The sequence below is a fragment of the Choloepus didactylus genome, chromosome X, assembly GCF_015220235.1.
Source record: "Choloepus didactylus isolate mChoDid1 chromosome X, mChoDid1.pri, whole genome shotgun sequence".
Taxonomy (NCBI): domain Eukaryota; kingdom Metazoa; phylum Chordata; class Mammalia; order Pilosa; family Megalonychidae; genus Choloepus; species Choloepus didactylus.
The window spans coordinates 33,383,560-33,396,137 of NC_051334.1; the positions used below are offsets into that span (position 1 = coordinate 33,383,560).

General features: G+C 36.7%; 1 pseudogene; it reads left to right on the top strand.

Moving 5' to 3' along the window:
* The first annotated feature begins 1,866 nt into the window (after positions 1-1,866).
* On the top strand, positions 1,867-4,831 carry LOC119522068 (annotated as a pseudogene).
* The last annotated feature ends 7,747 nt before the right edge of the window (positions 4,832-12,578 follow it).

Below are 12,578 nucleotides of genomic sequence, written 5' to 3' on the forward strand. Positions count from 1 at the left end.
GTCTTAGATTTATTGGTAGTATCCAAGGAAGATGCTAATTAATTTGATATTGAGAGCAGTATTTAACTAGTAAATGCAGTGCATTCTTCTTATGAATGGTTCCTCCTAAATGTAATCATCTAGGTAGATCCACTTAGAAACTTTAAAACGAAATACATTATTAGTTGCTGATGCTTACCAAAATAAAATTTGTTACTGTACAAACTGTGTAATTTCCCTTTTCATTATTTTGAATTCTGTTCAATTTTGCCGGTAGTGATTGTGTAGTAACTTATGTTTTCTCTCTCTCTTTTTTTTTAAATATCATGGTATTCTCAATCTGCAAAACTGTTTATCAGTGTATAAAATTGTTGAATATAAATAAGTCTAAAGAAAAAAAAGGACAATCTGGATTTAGGTATTGCGGAACATCTTCAAGCAGAAACAGAAAGTCATGGAACATTATGGCTGAATGCAAAACTCGAGATCAGTTTCAGATTTGGGCAGAGGTCTTTTGTTCAGGGATATCGACAAAGTGATGAATATGATTAAAGAAAGCGCCCATTAAAATCACATGAAGGGCCAGTCTCCTTGCCGCCAGACCTGGCGGGGTCCTGGGTCCGCTTCTCTCCAGATGTGGAGGGAAGTGAAGTTCGCAACTTCCCAAGGCCCCTCAGGTGGCCTGCGCAGCTGAGGGGCCTTCTCCTGTGCTTCGGGCCCGTCGCCTCCAGAGGTCGCCCGCGGAGCCTCACGGGTCCTCCGCGGAGGGCCAGTCTGGACTCCAGCGTTCAGGTAACTTGACTCCTTCGTAGACTCAGGCCCCTAGGCCGGGAATGGGGTTGTCTGGATATGTGAAAGACTTGGTCCTTCCTAACTACACCCTGAGTTTGTTCTCCCCTATGTAAGTGTTGAGGGGTACAGGGAAAGAGTCAGGTGATGTGTTGGGACAGGTCCTGTGAGTTTGGGGGTAGATGTGTGCAGCGAGCTGGCCGGAGCAGAGAGGAAGGGAGACCACTAAAGTTTGCAAAGAGCTGCTTTGTGTTTGGTATTTTGAGAAAATGGCCGAATGCCTAGTTCAGTCAGGAATGCCGCCGCTGAGCCAGACACTGGTGGCAGCAGCATAGGAATTCGTGCGACACATTGGACTTTCGGGCTATGCTTGGATGGCCTTTCAGACAGAAATATTAAAATTACATGGGGGGAATGGTAGTAGAGATACGGGGAATTAGGAAAGTCGATGTTTGGTAAATACCGAGTCACCCAGGCCTGTAAACCATGGGAAAGCTTTTGGAGTCAATTTGTTTTCTGTGTTTGCATTGTGATTCCAACAATTTCATGGTACGTATTACCAAATCGGTTTCTTTATAAACTTGGGTAAAGTGGATTACTTTAAAAAAAATTTTTTTAAATTCAGTTTTATTGAGATATATTCACATACCATACAGTCATCCATCGTGTACAATCAACTGTTCACAGTACCATCTTATAGTTGTGCATTCATCACTCCAATCTATTTTTGAACATTTTCCTTACACCAGAAACAGAATAAGAATTAAAAAAAAAGTAAAAAAGAACACCGAAATCATCCCCCCCAATCCCACCCTATTTTTCATTTAGTTTTTGTCCCCATTTTTCTACTCATGAAATGGATTACTTTTTGTGCTTTGTGTTTAACTTTATTTTTTAGTGCAACCTTCACTTTGCTTTTTCTAACATGTATGAGAACACTTAGTTTGAGAATAGCACCTTTTAAATTTGAAAGTAATGGTAGTCAAGACCATTTAAAAAGCCAACATGTTTTCAAGAGGTAATCTTGTAATGGTTTCCACTAGGCAAGTTGTCTAAGTTGAGCACAATGGAAAAAAAGTTGCTGATGTGGAGAATACAGAAATGGCTACCCAGGTAAAGGGACAGTCTTCTGGAGGAGGAGGGGTGTTCATGGCAGCCCCAACATTGGCATGGCCTTGTCTAATGACATGTATGATTTGCCTGACCTCTCCAAAGCCAAATTGGCCACCACTCAGCTTATCACTTTGGCAAAAGTGGCCTTGATTGGGGAAGTAAATAGCAGTTGCTGAGATACCTAGTTGGGGAAGAAAGACGGATGGCATAATTGATGCCTATTGAGGATAACAACGTTTTAGATAGTGATGGAGTGATGGGGAAGGACTTGAAGAGTCTCCTGAAATAAAAGGTGAACCTAAAGGAGTGGAAGACATGGTACCGGGAAGTTTGGACTCAGTGTTATAGAACTACAGCCTGTATTTGAGGTGTCCACTGCCTGAGAAATTTAAAGCTCAAATAAAGATTTTCCTACTGAAATACCTAGAGCAGAGAACAAATGCAAGAACTTGAAGGCAAAACCCTTTCCCTATAAGCCGTGCCAGTATGAAGCAGAGACTAAAGAACAATTTGTGCATTATATTAGAGTTCACAGTGTCTAGGAAGTTTTTGGGGAAAAAAGTGCAGAGAAGCAAGCAGAACCCAGGGAATCTGGTTCTTCCACTGCAGAAGAGGGAGAGTTCTCCAAAAGCCTTAATCGCTGTGACCACTGACTACAATACCAACTGACAAAGATCACTGTCCTGCACATCTGAAACACCACACCAGAGCTGGGGATGATGAGCAAGTCTACAAGTGCATTATTTGCATGTACGCCACAGTAAGCAAGTATCACTGGAGGAAACACTTGAGAAACCATTTTCCTAGGAAAGTACACACATCTGGAAAAGGCAACTATTTTTCACACAGAAAAAAACAATTATGTTCAGCACATTTGAACTCACACAGAACACCTATAATAAATGTGAACTTTATCCTTACTCATGTTATCAGAAAACTCATCTAACTAGATGTATGCATACTCATTCAGGTGAGAAGCCATTTAAATGTGATCAGTGCAGTTGTGGCTTCTAATCAATATGAAGTAACCCGACATGCAAGACAGGTTCACAATGTACCTAAACCTCTTAACCGCCCACACCATGACTACAAAACAGCAGATAGAAGTAACTTCAAAAAACACGTAGAGCTGCATGTTAACCCATGGCAGTTCAGTTGCCCTGTTTTGACTACATGGCTTTGAAGAAGTGTAATCTGCGGTATCATTTCAAATCTAAGCACCCTACTTGTCCTGATAAAACAATGGATGTTTCAAAAGTGAAACTTAAAAAAAAAAAGCGGGAAGCTGACTTGTCCGATAACAGTATTACCAACAATAAAACAGAAACACAGATGACAAAAATAACAGGAGATGTGGCTGGAAAGAAAAATGAGAAGTCTGTAAAAGTGGAGAAAAAAGATAATGTTTCAAAAAAGAAAAAGCCTCATTGTAATGCCTCAATAGTTCAAGTGACTACTAGAACTTGCAAATCTGCAACCGAACCTAAAGAGATGGATGTGCATACAGGAAATAAATCCTGTAAAAACAAGAAAAGGAAAAGGAAGATGGAAGCTGAAGCCTGTTCCTTTAATGATCCTGTGCGTGATGAAGAACATATGACAAAAAAGAAGAAGAAGGTAGAAAGCAGATCCAGAATCACTAGGAAATACTGAAGGGTGATGGCAAAGTGGTGGAGAATAAAAAGGAAAATACCTGCATGGAAAACAGTATAAAGAAGAAAACTCTGAAAAACAAATCAAGTAAAAAAAGCAGCAAGCCACCTCCAATAGCTCTTGCTCAGAAGGGGCCTTTGCAGAAGGGATCTGCTCAGATGGAGCCGCTTCACATGGAGTCTGCTCGGATAGAGCCTCCTCCCTTGGAGTCCGTTCAGAAAGGGCCTGCTCAGTTGGAGCCTCCTCTCACTCTCATGGAGTCTACTCAGATGGAGCCCCTTCCTTGGAGTCTCTTCCTCCCATGGAGTTTCCCATTGAGCTTCCTGCTCAGATGGAGCCAATCCCCAGGTCTCCTCATCTAAAAGATAATAAAATGGAAAATTCTGTCAGGCAGAGTGAAATGGCACAGAAGGAGCAAGTGCTTATGGGAGTTGGCTTAGTGCCTATTAACAAAGATAGACAGGTCCTAAAGGAAAATAATGTGCACAGGATCTCTTACCACCATCACCACCACTGCCAAAGGGAAACTTAAAAGTGGAGGAATCAAAAGATCAAAAATTATGCTCTGAAGGGGAAGGAATTAAAAAAGCCTCTCTTCAGCAAGTAGAAGAGGTAGATAAGAATATAGCTGGTCTTGATGCTAATACTGAGGAATCTGCCAATATTTCATCCTCTGAATAAAGCTTGAAGAAAATGCCAGGACATGAAATTTAAGATGGTGAACGTCAGGCGGACACTATGTTTTGTGAAATGGAAACTGATACTGATAAGAACACAACAGAGAATCTTGCTGGTAAAGACTCAGCAGTTGAAGAACAAACTTCCCTACTGCTTCTTCCCTCACCAATAGAAAAAGGAGAAGCAGTGTCCAAAACTGCTCTGGCATCACCTTCTGTTACGACAGCAGTGAATGAGTCTCAGGAAATTCATGAAGATGAAGGCATCCATGGTTGCAGTGGAAGTGACCTAAGTGACAACATGTCAGAGGGTGGTGATGATTCTGGATTAAATGGGGCTGGACCAGTTCCACAAGAAACTAGTGAAAAAAAATGCAAAAGAAGCCTTGGCAGTCAAAGTGGCTGAGGGAAATTTTGATTTTATTTTTTTTGACTGATCTTTTAGAAAGAGAAAAGATTACAGCAAACACCTCAAACGCCATTTGGTTAATGTATATTTCCTTGAAAAATCTGCTAAAGGGCCACTGTGGACAAGGCCACAGTTCTTACTTTATAATATCTTTTGCATTTTATATTCATTTACGGTAGTAGACAACTTTTTATTTTCAAGACTGCTTTAATTACTGTCATGTTGATTTTTCAATGGTACTGTTTCCTTATAAATTTTTGTTTGCTGTTTGTTTCTAGTAGAAGTTAGCAAATCCAAATGACCCAGTGTACCAAGCCAGCAGAAACCTAAATCTGTAAGTTTATACATTTAGTTAAAATAAGAAAGCCAAGATGGTATGATAGCAGTCTGTTTGCCCAGCTTTAATTTGTCAGTTTTTTTTCACTATTTCTATTTTCCTCTTTCACTTTAGTTTATTCTTAGATCTTCTTTTTTAGCTCTCTAAGAAATGGCATACTTAATAGCAAATTCCTTTAAGACTTTGCCTGCTTTATATAAAGTTATCACTTTAAAATTTTTTTAGAGATGAGAAGAGACATTTAATAGAAAAATTGTCTCAACAATTGACAGTGTATTTACTTCCTGAGTTTTGATCAATATTTCTTATTTGTGTATGTTAGTCATCATAAAAACTGATTTGGTTGGTTTTTTGTGATGCTTTAATGGCTTAAGATAGTGCACATTTTTTTAACCTATGCAGTTAAAATTTTTTTTGAAATAACATTTGTATTGAACAGTAATACTTTATACATATATATGCTTGTTTATTTTGGCCTCCTTGGAGGGATGCTTTTAGGCTTGTTTGCAGAAGAGAAGTTCTCTTTTTCTTTGCTACAGTTGTCTTTTTTTGCAAAGTATTAGTGTGCGCAAGTTTGGGAGCAAATGAAACATGCAGGTTCAATCCATTAGTTTGATTTTCATACATCTATGCTAGAATCTGTATTTCATATAATTTATTTATTTTGAATGGCTCTATTAATTTACCACTCTGAATTTTGATTTTGCAATAAATAAACCACTAGGGTCTATATTGAATGGACTTTTTTTAAATGGACTTTTATCTTAAATACCAATTGTTCCGATTTACTGAAGCTGCCATTATGCAAAATGCCAGAAATAGATTGACTTTTATAAAGAGGATTTATTAGGTTACAAATTTACAGTTTTAAGGCCATAAAAGTATCCAAATTAAGACATCAACAAGAGGATACCTTCACTGAAGAATGGCCAATGGTGTCCGGAACACCTCTGTCAGCTGAGAAGACACATGGCTGGCATTTTCTGGTCCTTTGCTCCCGGGTTCTGGTTTCAAAATGGCTTTCTCCAAAATGTCTCTGGGCTTCTGTCTCTCTTAGGTTCTCTCTTTCAGCTCCTGTGCATCCTTGCTTGTTCTCCCAGGGCATATCTCTCTAAACCTCTGGGGGTCCTCACTTAGCTCCTCTGGGGTAAACTCTGAGCTTCATCTCTTAGCTTAGCACCTCCAAATTTCCTTCTGTCTGTATCTCCCAGTGTCTCCAAGCATCTTGGTCTGTGTCAGCTCTTAGCTTCTCCTGGGGACAAACTCTGGATTATATATCTTAGCTTCTCTCCAAAATGTCTCTGTCAGCTTCTCTGAGTTCCTTCACTCCATGAGCTTTCTTAAAGGACTCCAGTGATCTAATTAAGACCCACACAGAATGGGTGAGGTCACATGTCCATGGAAATAATTTAATCAAAGTTCTCACCCACAGTTGGATGAGTCACATCTCCATGGAAACATTCAATCAAAATGTTCCACCCAAAAAGATTGAATTAAAAGATCATGGCTCTTCTGGGGTCCATAACAGTTTCAAACCGGCACACCAACCATCAGTAATAATTTTTTTTGCCTGTTATATTATAGCTACTTCCTAACTGTACAATGCTAAATCATTTCTTTGAGATAAACCTTTTATCATAGAAGGTTGGTGTCCATATGACTACTCAACTGAATAAAGAACTGCAAGTGATATTTGAAAACTGCAACCTGAAATTAAGAGACATAATTATTTTTTCAAGTTATACAGCATGTCACTTGTGAAATTCCAAAGCCGTAGTATTACATGGCAAGCCTAGGGCAAAAGAGAGGTAGTTTGAGTGCTGAAAGACCAGCTGCAGTTTCCTATGAATACAGTGAAAAAGGCTGGTGAAACTTACAGTCCAGATACAAAAATCACACTTTCTCAGGGTTCCCCACAAATTAGTGGGTGTCCTGACTGTCCCCATGACAGCCTTTTTTCTAAGACCTGAGGCTGCGAATGAATAGCAACTGTTCTGGTGTTCTAAGGGGCACTTTGTATGGAAAAGGGTATGTACGCCTCAACTTTTTTGTAAGTTCTGCAGTCAGTTGCCAAAGAATATGAAAGGGTGCATCATAGGATTTTTGGCAATTCTTGCCCTTCATTGGTGTAAAATAAAGTATGATTCCAATAGGGATTCTTGAATAATTCTAACCTCCCATGTCCTATTCAGGAATAACCACCTTAATATTTCATTTATTTTCTTTTTATTTGGTGATCTCTTTCAGGCAGGTTTCATATTTTGGCTGTAGAACTTGAAAGATTAGGAAAAGCATTGATGAAGAATGGGTGAAAAACTTGTTAAATATCTGAAGGAGAAGTTTTAGTTAAGATGTTTAGACTTATTTGATTAGGAGATCAAAGATTTAAGGGAACAGAAGATTCTCAAGACATGAGGAGTAAGTTGTATGATATGGTGTGTGTTTTGTGTGTATGAATGGGAATTAAATGATGTTGAGTTCTAAGCTCCAAAAATCATTGTAAACAGAAGATCAAGCATCAGATATTTATATTTTAAGTTGTAAACTATAAAGCTAGTTAAATCTTTCTAACAACTAGTTTTAATTTTCATGGGTACATTTTACTTACATAACATTTTATGGTATATATAGAAAGATCCATCTTACACATAGATTGGAGATTGGGGGTCATAGTTTGGGGAAGAGGTTTTTGTGGATTTTCTTGAGCAAAATCTTAAAAATTGGCTGCTGGGGAATGCTGAAGAAGTCAACTGATTTCTAATCCAGTTTTTAGACTAGAATGTTAAATGCAAAAATAAGCAGGAAACTAAACCTCTTATTGATCTGTAAAAACATTGTCACTGGAAAATGAGTCAGACTTGGGGCCTTTTATCCAGAACATAAGGATTTGATTGTCCCACCTGTATTAGGTTCTGAGTCTTAATGCCATGTACTTAACGAAAATTGTATCAGTGATAAGTATATTGGTAATATGAACTTTCTGGTCCAGTTGGGAGTTCATCCATTTTAAAAATGTGATATTTCTATGGACGTTTTAATTTTCTCAGTCCCCCTCCCATAGAATTAGAAGCTAGAATTTTCCTTGATAAAAGGGCAAAAAATAAGCATGTTGCTTGTAAATTGTGTTTAGTAATTACTGAGAACTTGAAATACTAGAATACATTATAAACCTAATCCTAGGTAGTCTTATTAAAATTTATTTTCTTTTAGCTATCTTTTGAACATATATTTACATTGCTTTTCAAGATATTTTAATTTATATTTTTTCTTTTTCAGAGCTGCTTTTTCCTTTGGGGCTGCCTTTTTTTTTTTTTTTTTTTTTTTTAGTGAAATTCACAAGGGGATAGGTGTTTTTGATAAGGCTTCTCATTCTCATAACTGGTGGATGTTCTGCTGTAGTTTTCCAAGAAAGGCCCTTTTATCTTTGAGTCACTGCTAAAGTCACGTGGTCTTTGAACTTTGGAGACTATTTTTCATCTGAGTGCTGATACAAATTTAAACTTAAGTAGATCCATGGCATGTCCTTGTTTCCTTGTTGACCTCAGCAGATGAACTGAGTTGATAGCATTAATTCAGATTTAAGGAATTATGTGAATCTACATGCAATATTGACAAAATTGGATAGCTTTTACAGTTTTACTGTGTGTACATAGGTTACCTGCTCCCCTTCCCTCATACACATCTGATAGTTATTGAACTTCATAAGCTGGTATTGAAACATTACAACATTGCTTTATTGTACCATTTAAAAATTTTTTTACACTGCAATACATGCTATTTTTCTGAAGCAAACCAAAGGTAAATTTCTCTTGGCTTTTGCTGTCTGCTATAGCAGCATTTGAGGGAGAATAGAATTTTTATATGTTTGTAATAGATGAAAAGCAAACCTGATTGCAAATCCTTTCTTTTTTTATTTGATCTTAAACCATGTACCAAGTTTTTGATTCAAATTGTGTAACATAAGTTACATTTAAATTGCATTCTATTTACTGATATGAGTGTATTTCTGTAAGCATAGTTATGGTGAAATAAACTTTTAGAAATAAAAAAATCACATGGAGATTTGAAGTTTTGAAAAACACAAATAATGAGTACTGTCAAGGCCCTTACAAATGAATATGTATATGTATCAGATTATTTTTATGGTGTATCATCTTTAATTTTGTTGTTTCGGTTTCCTTAAATTTTAAGTATAATATATATATATAATATATATATTATATTTATATATATCTTCATTTCTTTAAAGTCCCAAACTTAGAGCTAATTTTCAACCTTTTAAAAACTAGCACCTAGACTAGCACTGTCCAATAAAATTTTCCACTCATCACACACTGGAATGGCTAATGTTTAAAAGACTGAAACCACCAAATGTTGCCAAGAATTTGGAGCACCTTTAACTCTCATATATTGTTGGTGGGAGTATAAAATGGCAATCCAATTTGGAAATCAGTCTGGTAGTTTGTCATAAGGTTAAACATACACTTACATTATGATCAAGCAATTCCACTCCTAGATGTTTACCCAAGAGAAATAAAGACATAGCAACACAAAAGGACATGTAGAAGAATCTTTAGAGCTACTTTATTTTTCAAGAGCTGTATTCTCCTTTTTTAAACACAGGCATGATTACTTTATCAAAACCCCATAGCTTGTCAGTTTTTAATAAGAGGAGTAATCAACATTTACATTTTTACTGTTTTTTTATTGCCCATGAGATTATAATTATCTTTTTCTCATAACAGTATGTCTAATGAAATCAAGGTTCTTTCACATTAATTATGTAAAGAAATAAATAACTTGTGTATGACTAACTGACATTGATTTCTGTCTTGTTACATGATGACTGTCTCCCTGGAAAGTTGTAGCTGTATTGATGCCTAAGTTCATTATCAGTAACACAGAAAAATTGCAAAGGAGAAACCCAGGAGTGAAAAAAATCATGAAACATAAGCAAGCTAATAAAATTTTAAGATTCATCTGAGTAAGTGTGCTCTTACTCTCTTATTTATCAATAAACACTAATTCTTTAGAAATAAGTTATATTTATAGGTATTTTTGGCAATAGCATTTAGTGTTCAAAATAGAATTATATTATTTTTGATTTAATTATTCATTTTTCACTTGGAGTAGATTGAATGTAAAGTGTAGTGAATATTCATTCATAGCCCAAGGTCTGTCTCACTCTTAATATGACACCTGGATTGAGTAAACCATTTCAGCTCTCCTGGAGAGAAGTCATGATTGTATACTTCTTCCAATATTCCAAGATACTGGGATAGTATCAGACATTGCCATTTTGGGTCTGAAGTAGCCCCGAATATTAAAATAATCTAAGTAATAATGTGGAGCTGATTGAGAGATGGACAAAGACGTCTGTTGGATGAAGATAAAAATGTTTATTTTATTATTCATAGAACTATTTTTGCTCCCTAGGGATAAAGTCAGCCCAACCATAATCTGAGGTTGTAGTTAGACTTTCCAAATCTAGCCTTAACTTTTTGCTTCTTTTTGGAATGAAAAAGAGAGGTCACATTTGCAGGTTGTAATCTTGGGTATACTGCATGTTAGGTTTTAGGCCACTGTGATAAAGTGAATATTGCAATAAAGTGAGTCACATTAATTTTTTGGTTTCCCAGTGCATATAAAAGTTATGCTTACACCATACTGTAGTTTATTAAATATGCAATAGCATTATGTCTAAAAAACAATGTACATATCTTAATTAAATTGTGACACAGAGACATGAAGTGAGAACAAGCTGTTGGAAAAATGGTGGTAATAGACTTGCTTGATGCAGGGTTGCCGCAAACCTTCAGTTTGTTAAAAAAAATGCAATATTTGCAAAGCACAATAAAGCGAAGTGCAGTAAAACAAGGTATGTCTGTATAACACATTTTGTCTTTTGTGGATGAGAGAACAAAGGCAGTCTGGTTAAAGACCTGATTATGCTAACAAGATTAGCTAGATAGGAAAATCTAGTCCAAACAGCAGAAAGGTTCCAATAAATGCAATTAGCACAAATAAAATATGTTTAATTGGGGACAGTTCAGAGCTCATGGAAATAATTGTACCACAGGTTTTCATTTCATTTTCATTCAGACTATTTAGATGGAGGTGTTGGCCAATCCAGTAGGGAAGAAGCCCTGAATTTGTTCACGGGAAGGACATTTCCAAGCACATAAAATTCAGTTAGGTTAGGGTTAATTAGAGAGTTAAAATAAAGTATGAAATATATATTATGCCCGACCACAATGACACTGTAAGTATTGGTATTTGTGATGAAGTCGATACTCAGGCCCATGAATGGGCCCTCAATTATATTGTGGTGGAAACATTGATTGCCCTTCTTGAAAACTATAGAGGATAATGGTGGTTTATTCTGGAGAATAGTGACAAAACTTAGAGGGTCTTAAAGGAGAGTTTCCACTATGATTACCCACCTGAAGGGTGTTTTTAAATTTTAAATAGATACAGTGGTCTGTGGGATGCTGGGAACATTCAAGTTAAAAGGATTGCACAACCTTGAATTGATAAGATTCTGACACAATTTGGGTTAAAATGTGCCAGAACTGTTGAAATCCTTGGAAATATGGAGGAGCTATCAAAGGGGGAACAGCTTGAGTGAGGGAAAGAGGGAGAAGAGAACACAAAGAGAGAATCATTATAGAAGGCTGTGATTGCAATGGGGAAAATCAGGTGGCTAATAAGGACAATACTGAAAGGGCTAGAGGAGGAGGAGGATGCAGCAAAGAAGTAGAATGGAAATAGCAAGGATAGGAAATAGACAAGGGAATACTAGGGGCTCTTGTTCTGGAAACTTGGGTAGAAGCTGCCTACTTCATGATTTCATCTACTTGTTCTGGTGTTCTGGGGAAGGATGGCTGTGTTGTGATGTCATCTGTTTCTGCAGATCCCTGGAAAAGTCTCAGTTTAAGGATCCCAATGGTAATGGATTTCAATTCATTATAGTGTTCTATTTATTTTTTTAAGTTGAGAAATATGAATCAAAGATTGGATTCCTTGAATTTGGCTAGTGTTAGTGGTGAGGACTATATAAGATCCTTTACATTTGGGTTCAAATTTGATCTTTCAGTGATGTCTTTTCCATAGAACTTGATCACTATTTAAATAGCGTGAAGAGGGTGAGAAAATATCAGAATGGATGGCAGTCATAACATGTTGGTAATAAGCATGAGTACTTAATAAGTCTTTTACAGTACTTAAGGATGTCTGATTGTATTAAATTTGACTCTTCTAATGTCTAGGAGTAATAAGAAATTTTCATCAGATTTCCAATTATTATTCCATAGGGGACCAGTTGGTGTGAATTGTTAGGGAAGGATCTAAGAGTCATGAGGGCTAAAGGAGGAACCTTGAGTCAGGCCAGTTCTTCTGATAATTTGTCTAATTCGAGCTTAAGAATTTTGTAAAGCATATACTATTTTCCCCAAGGATTGAGGGTAATAGTGGCAGTGAAGCTTCTGTGGAAAAGCATGTTGGGATTGATTCACATTACCTACGAAATACTTGTTCAAGTCTTAATCAGTGTTTTTCTGGGTGCAAACCCATTTGCAAATAGGACTTTTAAAGATGTTATTATTAGTTAAGGTATGGATTC